The sequence below is a fragment of the Panthera onca genome, chromosome B1 (genome assembly GCF_046562875.1).
Source record: "Panthera onca isolate mPanOnc1 chromosome B1, mPanOnc1 haplotype 2, whole genome shotgun sequence".
Lineage (NCBI taxonomy): Eukaryota > Metazoa > Chordata > Mammalia > Carnivora > Felidae > Panthera > Panthera onca.
Window position 1 is genome coordinate 64,391,279 of NC_138342.1, and position 19,953 is coordinate 64,411,231.

Sequence of the window (19,953 nt, forward strand, 5' to 3'; positions counted from 1 at the left end):
GAGAGACATAACAATGTATTGTGTCTTTGGTTGGCGTAACTCTGCGAGTCTGGGGTTAGATGAACAAGCAAAGTGGAAGGTATGACAAGAATGAGGCAGCAAGTGTGAGTAGCACAGGCAGCACTGACCTGCTACAGCATCCATCTCCAACCATTCAGACAACTATGTCCTAAACTGGGCTCTGTAGGGGCTAACCAAAAGTCACAGCACACTCTCTTCAGCTGGTATCACATCGTGTAATCTCATCGGGAGGTAGGTAAACACACATGAGGTACACTCAAACTGGATAAGCTTGTCTGTCTTGTTTGCCATTCATCTCTAAGACAGACAACAGTGCCTGGTACACAGTAGGTGTTCAATAAATATTTATCCCAAAACTATTGCATCTATGATTAAGACCCCAGACAAGTAGAACAGAAAATAAAGTCTCTAGGAGTAGTTACTGTAGGCTGAAGTCACCTGACAAGGCATCACAGAGAATGAGAGCATGAGGTAGTTGAGAAGAATGAAAAGGCTGAGACTATCTGGAAAGAAGGAGAAGGTCTCCAAGTGGGGAAGGATAAAGAGGTGGGAGAGGTGGGAACACAGACAAAGGCAGGGAGGTGGGCATTCATAAGGCATGTTCTCAGGACAATGAGAAGGCATGTTTAGCTTTATGTATTTTTATTTGGAATAATTTGAGCTGTTTCTTATAAGGTCAAGTGAGATTTTTGCAGGGCCTTTATGCCTAGGCTGGCCCTGGAACTAGAAAGAGCCATTGAAGTTTAGAAGGTTGTTAATGATGTCATTGGGCTACAGTGAAGCTGGGTTCCTAGAGCCATGGCACATAGAGAGATAAGAGCATAGAGGAGACCTAAGACACAGGGGAGGAGGGAGACTCCCCACCCATTGACCTGTTTGGCCAGTCCTGAATACTTATGCTCCTCACCTCTTGCTACCTCTGATTCCTTTTCAGCGTTTGGGTACATGCCAAAAGCATGTTCTTGTGTCAAGAACAAATTCTTTAGACATTGAAGGAAACTTGGATGCTCACTGTAGGTTAGATAGAATGTGATTTTGAAATAAAATTATCAGGTTTTAAAGAAAAGTTTGTTGGAGCCTTTTCAAAGAAGATCAAGAATTGGGGTACTTTCTCTGAGAACTAGACATTCTGAAACAATATACTGATACCTGATTACACGTTCCTTAAATGCAACACATTCCTAATGCTAAAGGCATTTGTTACAAGGGTGAAGTGAGAGAGGGTGGGAAAAGTTTCCTAATGCTCTTCAGACGCTCCCTGTGTCTCCACTTCTTTGAGAGACTGTGTAAGAATCCTATGTTGTGGACACTGGGAACAATTTAAGGTGTCAGAAAGTATGAAGTTGTCCTCTGCTGTGGCTCCTTTTCCTTAGAATTTACCAGCCAATGCTACGTAGAGACCACAGGAAGCAGTGGGAATGTTTGTAACTGAAAACTCCAGACTGCTTTGGAGCAGAATCACCATGACTGAGTTACAACCGGATGCACCAGCTCATTTAGCAGTTGCCTCCTTAGCTTTGAAACATCAAGTATGACATGAATCAAGATGTATATTAACAAAGATGGTATAAAACATCTGTGGATTCTAAATAAGGGAAAAACCACATTAATTACCATTGCAAACAATGTATGTGATAATTTCCATATAAACAGAGAATATCCAGCAACTCAGACAGACAAAAGAGCTGAAGTAAATCTTTTATCCCCATGCAAATAATGTATAAAGGGAACCAGCTATTGTGTATCTTTCCCCGATAAGCATATAAAGGATATTTAAACAAATAGAATGGTTCCATTTCTTTAAGACAAGTAGATTCTTCTTAAAAGAAAGGAAAAATAATCTCTTCTTGAAGCACCTAGTCGTGGTCAAATGATCCTGAGTGTCTAAGTCGCACACTACCCATTAGGAATAGTTTGCTGGAACAGTTTGCTCCTTACTTCCAGATACAAGTTCTGCCTTTAAAATTCTTGACTATGGTCAGTTTTTAAGAAGGGTGAGCCCTGAATACCCCATACAAAAAGACATGGGCATTTGTATCCAGGCATGGCCATTGTAAAGATTTTTTGGCATCAAATAACCAATGTACCCAATTACATAATATTCTCAAGTGAGATAATTCTACTAGCATCAAAAAAAAAAAAAAAAAAAAACCACGAAAGTGGTTGATTGTGTGCATCATGAAGCATTAAGAGAAATTCCCAAGTTATCATGCCCTTTCCTTTTCCCTGGGTAATGACACCTGACATTAATCAAGTAGCCTTAGAAATTACAGAAGGACAGTTGCATGGATAAGAGGCAGGTCTCCTTCTTCCTTTGTCCTTAAAATCATAAAACTTCTCATTTCAACAACCATTGTACCTGAAGTTAGCAGTTTGTTTCATATGTAATTTGTGCCGTATAACAATGAGAATGATGTTTTCATTATTCGTGGTATATCAGTCTGTTCCTTTCCTAGCCCCCATTAACAATAAAAACTCATGCAGTTTTCAGCCATTATCATTTTTCTCCTGATAAACCATCTGTGACATGGAGACCTTGAAACTGGGAGTTCTGGCCACAATGCTCAATAGACTGTGCACACAGCTTTTTCAGAGGTAACTGCTGTAAAAAAAAAAATCAGCTCTACTGTTATTTCTTTCTGTTATGATTTTTCTGTCTCTCCTTTTTATATATCTAATGTTATATGACTTCACATGAATTCAGCCAACAGTGTTTTGCCTGACAATAGAAATTACCTTTAAGGCTCCTATAGGGGGCTAGAGGTGTCCTTTCCCTTAAGTCCCGCGGTTCTTGCTGCTATATATAATTGAGGGGCTAGAAGGAAAATGTTCTCACTACAGAGCTACTTTGACCATCTTTTATAGTATCTTATCTTACAGAGTTCAGGAGCTGTGTGCCTTTTGAATAGACAACTAGGTCCACATGAACTGATGTTCTAGCCACTAATAAAATTAAAAAGGAATTGGATGACAAAGTCTCATCCCCAACAAATTGGTTTCATAAATAAATAAGTATACTTAGCTCTCTAGAGTCTGCTGGTTTTGACTTTAAGTCTTGGTGAAGTTTAAATGATAATGATAATATGAAGATAATGTTTAAAAATCAGTAATAAAAGTGGATTTAAAATAGATACTAATGGATCAACTTTTGGGTTTATTTATGTATTAGGGTTCTCCACAGAAACAACCAGCAGGAAAAAAAAATACACACACACACATATGGGGGGGGGGGGGGGGAGGAATAGAGGGAGGGAGGAATGTTAAGGAATTGGCACACAGGATTGTGGACACTTAGCCAATCTAAAATCTGATGGGGAAGACTGGAGACAAAGGAAAGAGTGGCAGTTTGAATCCAAAGGCAATCTGCCAGCAGAATTCCCTCCTTGTAGGGAGAGATAAGCCTTGGTTGTGTTAAGGCCTTTAACTGATTGTGTGAGACCCACTCACATTATAGAGAGTAATCCGCTTGACTCAAAATCCACCATTTCAAAGGTTTATCTCATCAAAAAATACCACCATGGAAATAGCCAAGGTAATGTTTGACCAAATATCTAGGTACCATGGCCCAGCCAAGTTGACACAGAAAATTAAACATCACAGTGCACATAGTATTATATAAGCAATACCCATAATTAGATATCGCTTGGGAACTCAGAAAGTCACTTGAGCAAGACATTGCTTTTATTTTCCATAAGTATCTCAAAGACAAGAGATCACCATTTTTATTTTAGTTATAGATACTGTATATAACTATAGGTAGACACTATATTTACTTATCTAGTTACTGTACACATACGGTCAGGAAATTTGTACAATCAGGAAGTTTTCTGCTGATTCTCTGCTAGTTTGTGGTATGCAACATTCTATTGCTCTTTGGGAGAAGCTTTTGTGTATTAATGGACATATGTGAGATCACTATAAAGTCACTTAAATAGTAATTTTAATCTGTATATTCAAGCAAGAAATTATGTGTCTGTGTGCTTGTGTGTGTGATTTTTTTTTTAGCAAGTCATTGAGTGTATAATTGGAAGAAATTTGTGTACAGCTCATAATACTTCAAGGGTGTCTTTTTTGGTTGAATTTTATTTTTTCTTTAAGAACATCTGAACCAGTAATGGAACTGGGTCCAGAAGAAAGTGTCTCACCTGTTACCTCCTGGGCCCTCCTTTGTTCCTTTCTTAACTGAGCTGCAGAACTCTCAGAACTCTTTACCTTTTCTTCTTTACCTCAAAAGAAGAATGACACAAACATGGAAAGAAATATCAGGCTGAAGAAGGAAAGGTACATTTGGGAGGAAGAAAATGTTCTTTCTTACATTAGTTAAAAAAGGAAGCCCAGTGCACTACTGTTCTTAGAAGGATGGGTAGCCATCAGCTCATTTGAGGAATACAATTAACATTAATGCTATGCAAATGAAGTTAACATAATTGTTTCTTCTAAGTGGGTTTGTACCAGGCCTAATTTTGTTTTGTATCCCATGAGACTTGTATATTTTTAGTGATGATAAGAACAGGTCAGATTATACCGTACAAAGCCCAGAGTTTAGGATGTGTCTTCTTGGTAGTAAATTATTTTTTTGAAGTAAATTATCTCTTATAGGCAGGTTACCTTTCTGGGAACAATAATTTCTCTCAAATGAAGTAAGAGGATAAGTTTATTACTTGCCTTATTCTACTTGGGACCAGGTTTCATAATAACTATTCTAATAACCAGATAAAAACATTACAGAGATGTAGATGTTAATATCATGAAGGAGGATTAGTAACTTTTGGAGACATTTTTTACTAGTCAGATCTGACTGTTCTTATAGATGGGAGATATTATCAGCATTTGAGTTGAACATGAAGAGTAAAATTGAGCACAGAGAAAAACGAATCAGTACATTTTTGAGCAATAATATTCAGAAATATTTCTAATTTAAAGTTTGCAGTGAATATTAAGTCTCATTTGTTAGTTGCCATGGCCCAGAAATTTGACTATATTCAAAGCTGGTTTTATTCTTAGTTTTTTCCCTATTTAATGGTTAGGCATGTCTTTGAATCACAGACATTTTTCACTTACAAAATAGATGATATGAATCTGGTATATGTGTTAGGGAACTGGCAAATACTATATCAGTTGTGAGGTTTGGGAAAACATGATAAATTTGATACAAGGCCTAGAGATTACTTTAAATGATGATCTATCCCAAATATTCTGGAAAAGTATATTAGGAAGGATAGTCATAGGTCATGGGAGCTTCTATTCATCCCACAGATATAAACTGAGTGTTTACCATGTGCTTTTAGGAACTGTGCTAGGTACTGGGCATATTGTTTTATACAGCAGAAGCATCATCCCTGCTTTTATGGGACTTCAAGTCTAGTGGGGAGGATGTACAATAAATAATACACGCACGAATACATACGCATATACTTTGTGATGAGTGCTATAAGCAAAAGAACTGATGCTGAGACAGAGAATAACTTTTGTGGTAGTTGTGTGATGGAGGTCTATCTTAGATTGGCAGATCAGGAAAGATCGCTCTGATTTGACGTTTATGCTAGTGTGTTAAGGATGAGGAGACCGTCATGCAGAGAATGACAGAAAGCCTTACAGAAAGAGTAGCATGTGTATATAAATGCTCTAAGACACGAAGCACCCTGGGGAATTCCTGGAAGTGAAAGAAGGCCAATGAGACTGGAGCACAGAGAGCAAAAAGGACAAGGGCTGGTGGGGAGAGGGAGGAGAAAGTTCGGGCTTGCGCTGTTCGGTCGGTCATGACTGTTGCAGGCATTATTAGGGTCTTATGCAAGTGGAAGCCACTGACAGGTTTTGTATAAAGGTTAGTATGATATGATCATTCAAACAGATTTGAAAACTCATGATATTTATTTCATGGTATTAGAAGTATAGGATTTTAACATTTTTCACATATCATGTTCTATATTCTTGGGTTTTGTTGTTGTTGTTTGTTCCAGGGTCACTTTCTGTAGAGAAGTAGCAGTCATCTGTAATAATTAGATAATACTCAGGAGAGTGGAAAATTCTGCAACTTGACATTGGGAAAGTTGTTTTAGCCACTCTCTTCCATGCCAGATCTGTGAATGTTAAAAATAAAATATGGTGAAGTAATTTTAAGGCAGTGGTCCAAGAATATTTGCTTTGAAGAGTATTTACATTTTGTCATATTACTGACTATGTTCTTTTTAAAACTCTAGTAAGGTGTGTTATTTTCAAAGACAGTCCAGAAATACACAATGGTTTTCAAATACCATTTTAGCAAAGCCATTGTTTACTACTCTCTGAGTGACCTCACAGTGGTAGAAATCCTTTAGAGCCTCTGGGTGAGGCAGGAGACTGCGAGATGAAACTGAAGCTTTCATGGTCAAATAATTCTTTCTCAGGAAACAAAAGGAAACATTTCTTTCATCCCAGACCAAGCAGAAACCCAGGGCAAATGCAGTAACACAAGCGTGCTATTTCCCCATAAAAAGTGATGAGATCTTTCATGGTGATTTTGAGTGTGTATATGTTCTTTAACCTGTTGAAAATGAAAGAATGGAGTTTGTCATTTCAGGTGAAAGAATAAAAATACAAAACTTTACCCTTAAAAAAGTGAGATGAATCACACTAATAAAAGGAATTATAAAATATAAGGCAATATATACAAGCCACATATGTTTTCTCCAAAAGTGTGAAACGTTTAGGAGGTCACAAATTTATAGTTTATATAACCAACTATTCCCAGATTATAGATGAATGAAGTCAGAGTTCTTCTCTGCTTGCCTGCAACGATCCCTACTTGCTATGAAGGATGTGCCTCTGTATCCAGATTCTGTCCATGACATTCTTTGACCACATCTGAAGGTCCTCAGTTTTCTGCTATGTAAACGTAAAGAGGAAGCGGTCAGGGAGCCATCTGCCACCTGCACACTTGCCCCGAGTGCACTATGTGGGTGGCAAAGCCCAGGAGCTGCTGTCTAGCTGCTGTGGAACTCTGTGCCCTGTTGTAGTTAAGTCTGGTTCCCAGAGATTTTCCTTCACTCCTTAGAAAGTTCTCGAAGAAATTACACACGCTCTGGTCATGATTGATTATACTGAGCAGGAAGGAGACTGAAAGACCATAAGGTGGTTTACATTAAGGAGGAATTTTACTCCAGGGGCACATTATAGTTAAGTTTCTTGGCTAACAGTCTTGTAGTTTATTAGTCTCTGACCTTGTGCTGTGCATTTGAAGCTATGTAGCCTGCTCCTGATTCTATGTTCTCTTGTTTTGCCTGATTTTGAAAGAGGAAAAGGTTAAAGCTCTTAACTTAAGATGATACTAGTTTTACACTAAAATATGGAATTGAAGTTGGTGTGTGAGTGGTGTCGCCACCTTATTCTGTGCCTAGTATAGGACTCACTTACTAAAATGTAGCCCTTTTGTTAAGGGCTGCTGATAGCCTCATAATTTTACCACATACTTGAGATAAAGCATCTGAATGGAAATACTTAGACGTATTTTCAGTGAAATCATTTTATATATGTTCTGAATTAATCCTTAAAGAAATTCCATGACCTAGGTGTATTCCACTTTTAGAGACAAAAATCAAGGATCAGAAAAATTAAATGATGCATCCAGAATCATACGCGATGATTGCTGGGACAGAAATTGTCCTACGGGTGAAGGAGGTTAGTAATCATAGACCTATTGGTTTTTCCCCTGCTTCACCAGCATTCTAAATTAATCATTTCTGCAATATTAAATATAAGGATAACGAGGGCACAACACAACCAGAATTGTAGCATAAATGTTTATTTTTAAGGTATTAAAAAATCTCTGTTACGTATTCATGGCAACAATTAAGCTCCTGGTAAGGCCAAAGGGTGAGAATGTTTAAATGAATCTTTTCCTGTCATCCATTATCAAATTGGAAAATCAATACTAATAGGGGAAGCACAAGAGCAATGACTAAGTTCATTACACGTGATCAGAAAATGAAACCCATCTACCATGTTAGTGTCACTTTCAATTTATGGTGACATTTACTGAAAATACTCTGCAATATTTGGCAAAGTAAAAAGAGAGATTGTTCCCCAATTAACCAGAGGATCAAAGAAGGAAGATTAGGGAGGGAAGTGTTGTCTATTTTTTTTTTTTTTAAGAAGCAAAATGTTTGGAAAGGTCAGGCTTTGAGTGAGCTAACCTCTACCACTTTTAGTATTCAGGTTGACTAATGAGCACTTCACTCATCATTCTAATGGATGAATTTCTGCTGAGAAAGAATAATAAAGTGCTTTTCAATAGCTGGTGCCAATGGCAATTCCATACACAGAAGCTAAATAATTTCTCTATTATCCACTAAACATCTAAAAAATCTTAGACCTGAATTTAAACTATAATTTTATACCATAATAGTTTGTATTAAGTACTTTGGATTTATTAATTAAATCAATTACTCAACAAATATTTATTGAGCTCCTCCTCTGTGCCAAGCCTTGTTCTAGAACTCTGTAGAAACAATGGTGTACAAAGTCCCTAACTTCTTGGAGCTTTTACTCTATAATGTCTTTATAGGAATTATCTAGGTATAGTTAAGAAAAGTTGTTCTTGTGGTGATAACATTTTCCCCTCTTTGAACATAGATTTGGAATGTGTTAAAGGATCTGCATAGATCTTAGCACGATCTCAAATACTGTATGAGTCCTCCTTGTATGAAGAAAACGACTATATATATATAGTTCTACTACATATATGATTTCTACTCTCCCTCCCACTTTCTTCTTAAATGTTATTTCACCTTAGGAAAAAAGTTCCATTTTGGCTTTGCCTACAATGCCAAAAATCTAAAATGGAAGAAACAAATTCCTCACAGACGGAAACTATAATGTTTTTAAGTGCTTGCTCTTCAGATGGTAAATAAAGTTTAGTTAGAAATAGTGGGGCCTAAGAAATTACAGTAGTAAAAACTGCCATTTTTTAACAACTTCTGTGGAACATTAATGCTCACACTGGGTTAAAAGTGTTTTGTGGTTAAATAAATCGAGAAGCTCAAAATAGAAGCTTCTTATTGGGAGATTTATTTTGCACATTAATATATGATGCTTTAAGAAGTCCTGCAATTGAGAAATCTCCTTAATCCAGTAATTCTTAACCATGTTTGGCCAGGGAAATATTTGCATGTATCAATAATCAGCATTTTGAGAAACTCTTCACAAATAAGAGATGAGCTCTTAACCACTGAGGAAAGAAAAATCTCTCAAGATTTCACTAGGATGCTGTCTTGCTATATATTCTAATACCCTGAGGGAGTGCATGATTATAATAGGCATATATTCTAATACCCTGAGGGAGTGCATGATATAACAGACATACCTCAGGGATATTGTGGGTTTGGTTCCAAAACACCACAACAAAGTGATTATGGAATAAAGCAGTCAAATGAATTTTTTAGTTTCCTAGTACATATAAAGTTATGCTTACATTACAATGTAGTCTCTTAAATGTGCAATAGCATCATCTCTAAAAAACAATATACACATGTTAATTAAATACTTTATAGTTAAAAAGTGGTAACCATCATCTGAACTTTCGGTAAGGTGTACACTGATCACAGATCACTGTAACAAATGCAGTAATAACTAAAAAGTTTGAAATGTTGTGAGAATTACCAAAATGTGGCACAAAGACATGAAGTAAGGAAATGCTGTTGGAAAAATGGTGGTAATAGATTTGCCCAATGTGGTATCTGGAAAACACAGTAAAAACAAAGCACAATAAAATGAGATATGCCTATACTGCCCATCTCCAATGTCTGTAATTGGCTTTTATTCCAGTATGACTGCCATCTTTTTCTGCCCTTGTATATGCAAGGCAGTATTTTTTTTTTTGTAGTATACCTGTTCCTCTAACATTATAAGGTTGTTTTAAATTTCTGATTGTGGTAATGTAATATTTATGATTTCTGGTTTTCATCAAAAAGTAATTTTAAATGAGGATTGAATTGTATCACACACTGAGTTTTGTCTTTCACTGTTTAATATCTGCTCTACTTGAATAATAGTACTTATTGTAAGCATGGAGAATATTGGCTTTCACGTTCTTTATGTCATCTACATTTCTATTAAGAGCCACATAAATCAGAGATGGTTTCTGTCTTCTCTTTAAAGATCTGATGATTCTTTAACAATCAAAACATATCCAAAGTTGCCTCTCCTGAACAATTAATGTCTGCAGAGCACTTTTCCAGCAGTAAGTGAAATATTGCAGCTTGTTTTGACATAGTGTATTAAGATAAATGCTGGGGCGCCTGGATGGTTCAGTCAGTTAAGCATCTGACTCTTGATTTCAGGTTAGGTCATAAGCTCACAGTTTCCTGAGTTCGAGCCCTGCATTGGGCTCTGTGCTGCCAGTGCACAGCCTGTTTGGGATTTTCTCTCTCTGTCTCTCTCTCTGTCTCTGTCTCTTCCTCCCCGCCCCCCCCCCCCCCATCTCCCACTTACACTGTCTCTGTCTGTTTCAAAAATAAATAAATAAACTTAAAAAAAAAAGATAAATGCTAATTTTCAGGTAATCCTAGAGTCCTGTCCTGAAACAGTAGATAAAGATTGAAGAAACAGCCTTTTCTGAATGGTAAAGAAGTTTTTAAAATAGGATGAACAGGTACAATGATACTGCCTGGAATTCTTATGCAAGGATGTAAACTAGTTTAGAGGAAACAAAGTCACTGAAAAGAATTCCTAAAATACAAGATAATCAGATGGAAAACAGGAAGTATTAGGTAACAAAGGGATGGGTGAAATAGGTGAAGGGTGTTAAGAGTACACTTATCACAATGAGCAATGAGTAATGAGATATAAAACTACTGAATCACTATTTTGTACACTTGAAACTAATTTAGCACTGTTATGTTAACCATACTGGAATTAAAATAAAAAAACTTAGTGAACTAAAATAAAAGCAACAAAAATACAGAAGAATTAGTGCAAATTACTCATCATCAGAATAAAACTTTTTCAAAGAATTAATAGTTTTACAGAGAGAGAACCTATATTGTTAGAAGTATCTAGATCAAGTAGAGTGTATTAAAATAAATGTTATGGAGACATTAAAAATTTTTAAGTCCCCAATTTTGTCCCTATCATAACAAAACCATTTTTATTTTGACATATTTCATCCAAACCTTGTTGCCTTTCTCATTAATAAATATACATTTAAAAATAGTTGCAATTAAAAAAATAACAAGGCCAATTCTCACAGAAATTGAAATCACAGGTGAATTGTTCACTGAGTAGCATAGAACTTTTGATTCAGTGTGTTCCATTCACTCAGATTTCTGTGGGTATGAAACACCTTAGAACCGCTGCTTTAACTGCTGGGTGCCAAGTAGAGAGGAGAAAGATCTAGTGTTTTACTTAGGGCTTTAATTTATGCATTGGTTAGAGCTTACTCAGGCTCCATGAGTCTGGGAGAGCAGAGCAGTATTCTGGAAGAACAGCTGTTTTCCTAGCAAATTCATACATAGGTTTTTTTTTGCTAGGAACTTTCTTCCCCCCACCAGTGTCTTTTGCAGAAATAAGCACATATATTTCTAGAAGAGAAATAGAAGCTGGTATGTAAGTTTCCTTTCTTTATGTAACATAGACACTTAAATTTACCTGAAAACAGCAATTGTATCAAGTCAAATTCATTAATTGGCAAGAAGTGAGGACAGTTTCTTTTATATTTTGTTGACCAAAATAATTATTTTATTGACTACAACTTTTTTTTTCCTTTATTTATTGTTGGACTTCTGAGTGGGTGTTTACTACATGGAAAAAGCTGTAGATAAAACTTCTTTGTAGCATTGTTTTCATACTGAATTTTATATGCTTAAGTTTGTTTTTAACTGTAGTTTTAGTAATATGTTCCATTTGATATGGTTCATGTAAGACCTTTTCCTTTCATTTTGTGTTCTCTTTTTACTTCTTTTTCTCCAATAGGCAGTATGGTATACATTTCATGCTTTTATACATGGGCTACCATGTTTAACAAAACATTGGTTCAATTTCATTTCTCACTAAAGAAACCAGCTAAACATCTAACAAAGTCACAAACTTTCACAGAATGCACAATGCCAACACAGATGGTCTTCTCTGCATTTCCTATCAGTACCTTTCTTCACATACAGGATTCTTTCTCAGGGGCTTTGAAATTTAGTGGCTAGTGAAGTCATGATGGGAAGACAGTATATCTTCAGAAGGCAGATGAAGTGGCATGCTGATATTTTTCCAAGAATTGATTGCAGGGATGTTAGGATGTTTGGAGTTGAGTTTGGAATCAGGAGTTTCCTAGATGGTCCTCAAACTCTTTGGGGGAAGTTGCTATTTTAATGGATAAATAATTCTCTTGTAAAATAAAAAACAGACTTGCTATTTCTTTCAAAAGCTGTTTCTAGGTCTTTCCTTCCCAATTAAAAATCTCTCATTGTGTAGATATGGCTTTAATTTGAAGCAATATGGTATTCTCTTTTTTCCCCCATTCTAACTAAACAAACTCTGTAAGAATTAGCTTTGAGTTATTCCATCTGTGGACTTTTAATTTTGTCATAAAAACACAGAAGCCTGGCAGGGAACTCTTTCCAACTGGCTACATGTATCATCTTGTCTGAAAGCTGGTTAAGTAAGTATGGCATTTAAAATGAAATAAAGAACTTCATTTATGGAACTAGTTCACACGAAGTGTTTGCCCACTTCTTTGACCATCTGTTTATGTTGACAACCACCGCCCCGCATTGTGCCAAAGTGCCCTTGGCTATTAAAAACAGTGTTTTGTGTGTGAGTGGTGTGTGTGTCCTCACACATGTATGTGTTTCTGGGGTGCCATTTTCTTGAGAAATGTCTTGTTAAAGGTTTCATGTGATCCATGTGGAGATATTTCAGGTCATTTGCTGTTCAGGCAACATTGCACTGAGAATACTACAAGCCCACTCATTTTTAAGGGAGCCCTCGTTGTTCCCTCCTCCCCATTCCCACCCACCCTTTGATATTGAAATGTCTTCTAAAAGACTATGAATACATATCAAAATACCTGTTGAGTTTGGCAACAATGGGAATGATATTATGTGTTGAAGGTGAATTCAAATAGGAATCTAAACATTTCTGAGTACAGAAATACCTTGGGAATGACTCAGGAATCCTAAACTCTTGGCAGGATTCTTTCTGCCAAAGGGATATCTGAGTTGATATTTCATTCAACAGACAACAGGAGAAATGGAGTCTTTGGGGGGCAAGATGACCACCTTGTGGATGAAGAACTGTGGACAGAAGAATTGTCAATCTGGTATTATCATTGCTTTTCATACTCTGAACAGCTATTTATCAGAGGTTTCAAACAACTACTTATTAAAAGCCAGTCAGTGCACAGCACTGGTTTAAGCTGAGCTGGAGACATAAAATGGCACATTCTTAGTTGTACCAAAATTGTAATTCTCAGGGTGCCTGGGTGACTCAGTTGGTTAAGCGTCCAACTCTTGATTTCAGCTCAGGTCGTGATCTCATGGTTCATGAGATTGAGCCCGGTGTCGGGCTCTGTGCTGACAGCACGGAGACAGCTTGGGATTCTCTCTGTCCCTCTCAGTCTCTGCCCCTACCCCTCTGGCATGCGCATGTGCGTGCTCTCTCTCAAAATAAATAAACATGAAAAAAATAAAACAATAAAAAAAACCAAACTACAATTCTAATGGGAAGGAGAAGACCTAGTTGATAAGAAGATAAGACGACTAAGAGATAGATTTTGATAAATGGAGATAAAAATTGTACTAGTTCCAAGGATGGAGAGGTTTTGGTGGGCTGCCCAGTGTCAGTGACAAGTCAGCTTCTGTTCCTACAGGGCTTCATCTTCTCTTTCCTCAAAGCCCCTACATTATCTAGAGTGTATGTAGGGAAAGCTGAGAGGCTCCTAACTTCCCCTGAGTATTAAAGTGCATATGATAACACCAGAGGAGCATCATGAGAGCAATGATATTTATATACTTGAGCAACTCAGTGCAGGCTCAGAAACAAATGTATGATTTGGGAACTAGTATAATAAACTGTCACAGAACTCTTTTAGATAAGGTTGAGTGGGCATCCTTTGTCTGGCTCTAATCTGTAATTATTTTTATTATTATGTTTTAATCCTCTAAGATGAAGTGATGATTTTATTTTATTTTATTTTTACCATTTGGCTTTTAGATAGGTTTGCTTTTTCTCAAATAATGTTCCATGTGTTACCATCATTTGCCTTAGAGTTCTTTCTCGGAGCCTGGGTTGAGCTGAATAACAGATATCACTCCTGACAGCTGTAAAGTGACGCTAACGAACATCCCAATGAGGATGTACGGTGCCAGGCTCATCCATCCAGCTGAATTTGCATTGTGAGTGCAAATAGCTGCATGTCATGGCCCACTGCTGCCCAGGGCTGGAGTCATTTATTTAATAACTCAGTTCACAAGCATTACAGGGGAACTGCAGCATTGCATATTATCGAAGACAAATAAGAAATCAAAAATGCTGCACAGTAAAAAGTAATATTTTAGTTGTTCTTCTCACTGACTGCAGCTGTTTAAATGCTGAGCATTACAGTTACTCCTGAGGTGTAAAATGTTAACAATTTCTACTAAGTATGGAAACTCTGCATTTCCTGCTGTGTCATTTGATGGCATGCAATTTTTCTTTGTGTTTATTGGGAAGGATTTTTAAGATGGGTTTATTTTTGTAACCTTCAGTATTTAACATGCAGACCATTTATGCATTTTAGTAAATTGAACTTGCTTGTGATAGTTGATACTTAGAAATACTTGTGAGAATGGGGTGCCTGGGTGGCTCAGTTGGTTGAGCATCCGACTTCAGCTCAGATCATGATCTCGCAGTCCGTGAGTTTGGGGCCCGCGTCGGGCTCTGTGCTGACGGCTCTGGGCCTGGACCCTCCTTGGGATTCTGTGTCTCCCTCTCTCTCTCTCTCTGACCCTCCCCCGCTCATGCTCTGTCTCTCTCTCTCTCTCTCTCTCTCTCAAGCATAAATAAACATTAAAAAAAATTTAAAAAAAAAAGAAATGCTTGTGAGAAAATGCATTAACATCAACAACAACAAAACAAATCCAGTGTTAAATCTGGATTGTTTATGTTTTACTTGTAATGACTTTTCTCTCCTTTCTTTGGATCTGTTCCCACCCTCCTTTTGTTCATCTACAACTAGTCAGGACATTTAGTCTTGCTTTACATATTACAAAGTTGTCATTGAAACAGCGAGCTACAAGTAAAACAAAATTATCGTTAAGGGAAGGCAAACAGAGTGTTAAAATAGCAATGTAAAGTTACAAACTTTAATTTAAAATATATAATCATAACGGTTAATGATGAAAAATTATACCCTTTGGAGATGTAAATGTAAAAACTTAACCTCCTATTGTTCCTATGATTTGTCTCTTGGCACATCTTATTTTGCACGGAAGATTCTCAAGATGTATTAAAGTGAATGAGTGAATAAATGCTAGACCTTTGTGATGAAATCACACTGATGGAAATAAAGTCTGGATTTATAAGATGAGTCTTAGAGAGTACTCATAATCATCATGTCAAGGGAACCAAGTCCTTTCATTTGTTTTTCCTAAATAAAGGTGTTTTCTTCCAAAGGGGGTTTTTAAGTACTTAAGAGCTACTCAAAATTGGAAAAGTCCAATGTAAGGTACAATTTCTTTTCTCTCGCTGCCTTGAACTCCTACACCTGTGTAACTGTATCTCATTTATCATATGTATAGCTCTGCACCTGGCTTTAAAGTCATCTTTATTCATACTGAGGGGAACAGAATATGCCACCCTTTGGTGTGTGGATTATTTTGAGTTTAAGATAATCAGGGCTCAGCAGACTCAGTAAGAGTCCCCTTTAACTGCCTGAAAGAATTTCAATAGGGGGGCTGTACCAGGAAGAGAGCTATTACCAGAGACAACTTTTTATATCAGAAAGAATTATCTGCATGACATGGAAAACATTTGTTTACCAAACTTTTGCTCTTCTTGTCTTCCTGTGAATTGTCTTTCTCCCTTTTGAAGCCCCAGATTCCCATCCCCTTCTCGTTAGCTCAGGATAGTAGACAAGCCTCAATTACCAGACTGTCAAGGGGAGTCTCATATTTTCCTGGCACTCCCCTAAGTAGTAAATTTGTTTTTCTTCTGTTAATCTGTCTTATGTCAATTTAATTATTAGACCCGAAAACCTAGAAGGGAAGAAGGGGAAAGTTTTCCACCCCTCCAATACTTTCCTTCTAAAATAAGGCTCCTTGAGACAGTTCTGTGTCTTCTTCATTCTCATAGTTTTGTACTTAGAATAGCTCAGTGATTGTTAAATAACTGAAAACTTGTTTTCTTATGATCTTTTATGATACCAAAGTTGGGACCTACATACTACTCTTGTGGGCATCCTGAATCTATCAGGTTAAGCAGGTATGATACACCTGCAAACAATGACAGTGCAATGGGTTTGGTTTGGATGTGGCTTATTAGGGAGCTTCTACATAGCTTGATGAAAAAATAGCAGGAAGCACACTTGGAAAGACAGGTGGAGGCAGGATGGAGAGGGCCATTCATAACAGCTTGGCTTATACCTGGAAAATGATAACAAACATGGAAGATTTTAAGCAAGAGATGATTAAACATTTTAGAAAGATTATTCTGGTAGTAGTAAGTAGAATGGATGAGGGGGGGTCAAGACCAGAAGCTGGAAGACCAGTTGTGATCTGCATTGTCATTACCCTCCCTGTTTCGTGGCATTGCCTTCCAAATAAAATGCTTATACTTGACCCCTTCTCTAAGGGTCTGCTTCTAAGGATCCCAAACTAAGACAAAATTTTTTGAGAGGCAGGAGTTAATGGAAAGGATAAGTCTGAAGATACAGAAGAGACAAAAAATAATCAATAGAGTAAGAACTTCATGAGTTGAAAGAGGAGTGGTAGTTGATATAGGAGTCACTGACAGCAATAAAGGTAGCAATAATTGGAAAGAGAAAAGTATAGAACCCTTGCAGAGAATTATAGAAGGTTTCAATTGAGATGGGTGCTGTAACTGACATTGGGTAGCAAAAAGACAGTTATACATGAAGCACATAAAGTATTTAATAAACATATCTAAACAGAAAGTAAAGCATTTATCATTTTTTATGTTGATATTAGTATTTTATAATTTGGGAGAAAATTCAGATTCAAACATAATAGAAACATGAAAGTTATTCCTCTGTGAATTGCAATACTAAAAAACAATAATGTGCTTATAAGGAAAAAAGTTCTTACTCTTCTTGGATTGCTTTTACAAAAAAGATTTTGTAAAAGTATTTTAGAGTAAACATCTCATTTCTATTTGGCCTAATATGTGAAATTAAAAAAAAAAACAACCACCATTTGAAGAGACTTTCAAATATAAGAATAAAATATCTGATAACAAATGGGGCGTTACAATTTAGAACATTCACCACACTGTGCTTTCTTTAAATGTTTTACTCTAAAAGCATAGATTAAACTGTTGGGCACCTGGGTGCCCAACCTGGGTGACTCAGTCGGTTAAGCTTCTAACTTCAGCTCAGGTCATGATCTCATGGTTCGTGAGTTGGAGCCCTGCATCAGGCTCTGTGCTGACAGTGCAGAGTCTGCTTCAGATCCTCTGTCCCTCTCTCCCTGTCCCTCCCCTGCTCACTGTCTCTCTCTCGCTCTCTCAAATATAAATATTTTAAAAATAATAAAAGCACAGATTAAACTGTTAATAACTTAATAACTTAATGGCCTGATGGCAAGAATCAGAATAGTGATTCCTTTATTCATTTAACATTTCCTGATAATTTAATCATGCTGCTACGGTTGCTGTGCCAGACACTGAAGATAAGCTGGTAAAAAAACAAAAAACAAAAAACAAACAAAAAAAACACAACCATTTCTTTCCCTGGAAGAACTGTTTTCACTTTAGTAAAAGGAACATACATATAAAGAAAAGTAATAAAGTCATTCTGCATGATGTAATGTTGAAGGTCCAGTGTGGGTTACTTTTAAGGATGAATGGAAGATTTAATGCGATGACTCTGGAAACTTAGGGAGGGGCAAAGTAGGGCAGACGGAGTGGAGGGACAGAAGAGGAGTGAATTTAGAAAGGAAGTAAAGGGCCAGGTTTTGGAAGGCTTTAGGTGGTGCATGTATCAAATAGGGTTATGTTGTGCTGTAAGGATCAGAAAATCCTACTCTAGGGGCATAAGCAAGTATAAGGTTGATCTTTCTCACATGCCTAGCAGTCTGGGGTGTTTTTTATTTTATTTTATTTTATTTTATTTTATTTTATTTTTTATTTTTAAAGTTTGTTTGTTTATTTTTTATTTTTTAAGAGAGAGGGAGGGGGAGAGGAAATCCTAAGCACTGTCAGCACAGGGCCTGATGCTGGGCTTGCTCTCACAACCGCAAGATCAGGACCTGAGCCAATATCAGGAGTCTGAGGCTTAATAGCCTGAGACACCCAGGTGCCCCTGGGGTGTTTATTTTAAATTTTTAAAAATGTTTTTATTTATTTTTGAAGGAGAGAGAGAGACACAGCATGAATGGGGGAGGAGCAGAGAGAGAGGGAGACCCAGAATCCAAAGCAGGCTGCAGGCTCCAAGCTGTCAGCACAGAGCCTGATGCGGGGCTCAAACTCACGAACTGTGAGATCACGACCTGAGCCAAAGTCGGATGCTCAACTGGCTGAGCCACCCAGGCACCCCTGGGGTGTTTATTTTATAAACACTTCTATGAGACCTATCTTCTAAGCACGTTATAGATATTAACTTCTCTGATGCTTATAACACCCTTGTGAGGTATGTATTATTTTTATCCATCTATATATTATAGATGGAGAAACTAAGATGTAGAGTAGTGCAGTGAATTGTTCAATGTTGCACAAATAAGTGGTGGAGTCAAGTTTGAATCCAGACAGTTTGTGTCAAGGATGCCCTGAGTGACTGCGTGCTCCACCCTGCTGTCAGGTGGGAGAGGCTCTCACCCCAACAAGAACCCTCTCTTATCTGAATACATCCTTAGTACAGAATAGTGAGGGATTCAATTGGAATAACATGTTCCCTTGTGTTTCTGATAAGACGAGATAGTATTATTTGACAATTCAATACCCCGGAGCTTTGGATCCTGCTTATAGCAGAGAGTAGACCAACACCTATATGATTGAACTCTCCAGAAAGACTTGACAGTAAGAGATGGATAAATATAGCAGGTGGTCACTTAGAGTGAGGATGAATGTAATTTGGGGCTCAGAGTTTATTTAATTCTCTAAAATTTACTTATATGGATGACCTTACTCAGTTGATACTTCTATTTTAAAAAGTAAGTTTGAAATATCTTTTTATTCTAAATAAATGGATATTTTTACAAAGATAATAATAAGCTTAGATTCAAACAAACTATATTATTTTTTTTGACTTTTTAGATCTTTAAGAAAACAATTTTATGATACTTGGTAAGCTATTTCAAGGAAGCACGGCCACCTAGAATGTTAAAGAGACTAAAGCAGTAAAAAGAACTTCTTTCACTATTCCTGCATTATCTTTATAAAACATACAAAGCTTATTATGTCATTCCTTTGCCTAATAATAATAAAAAGAAATAGTGTGTCTCCTTTGCCCACAGAAGGCATCGCAATTTGGTTTTACTCTATACTTCCAGCATCTTCTCCTACATCTAATGCTCTGTCCACGCAGAATTTCTCTCTACTCTGCATGGCTGATGCCCTTACATAACCGATGCCCTTTCAGTCCCTCTGCCCTTTGCATTGGTTCCCATGACCAGAATGCTTTTGTCCTTACACCCCAGAGGCATGTAAGCCTAGATCTCATCTCCTCCATGAAGCCTCTGTAGCCACCTAGAGAGAATTATTAATGACCCTCCTCTGTGTTCCCATAACACATGTAAGCTTTTACCTCATTCTTTT

General features: G+C 37.1%; 1 long non-coding RNA gene across 1 annotated transcript in view; it reads right to left on the reverse strand.

Annotated features, from left to right (window-relative positions):
* Positions 1-5,903: 5,903 nt before the first annotated feature.
* LOC132693310 (uncharacterized) overlaps positions 5,904-19,953 on the reverse strand; it is a 29,125-nt gene continuing 15,075 nt past the window's right edge. The window contains exon 3 of the long non-coding RNA XR_009616716.2: positions 5,904-6,101. This is a non-coding gene — a long non-coding RNA (uncharacterized LOC132693310). The remainder of the gene's footprint in view (positions 6,102-19,953) is intronic.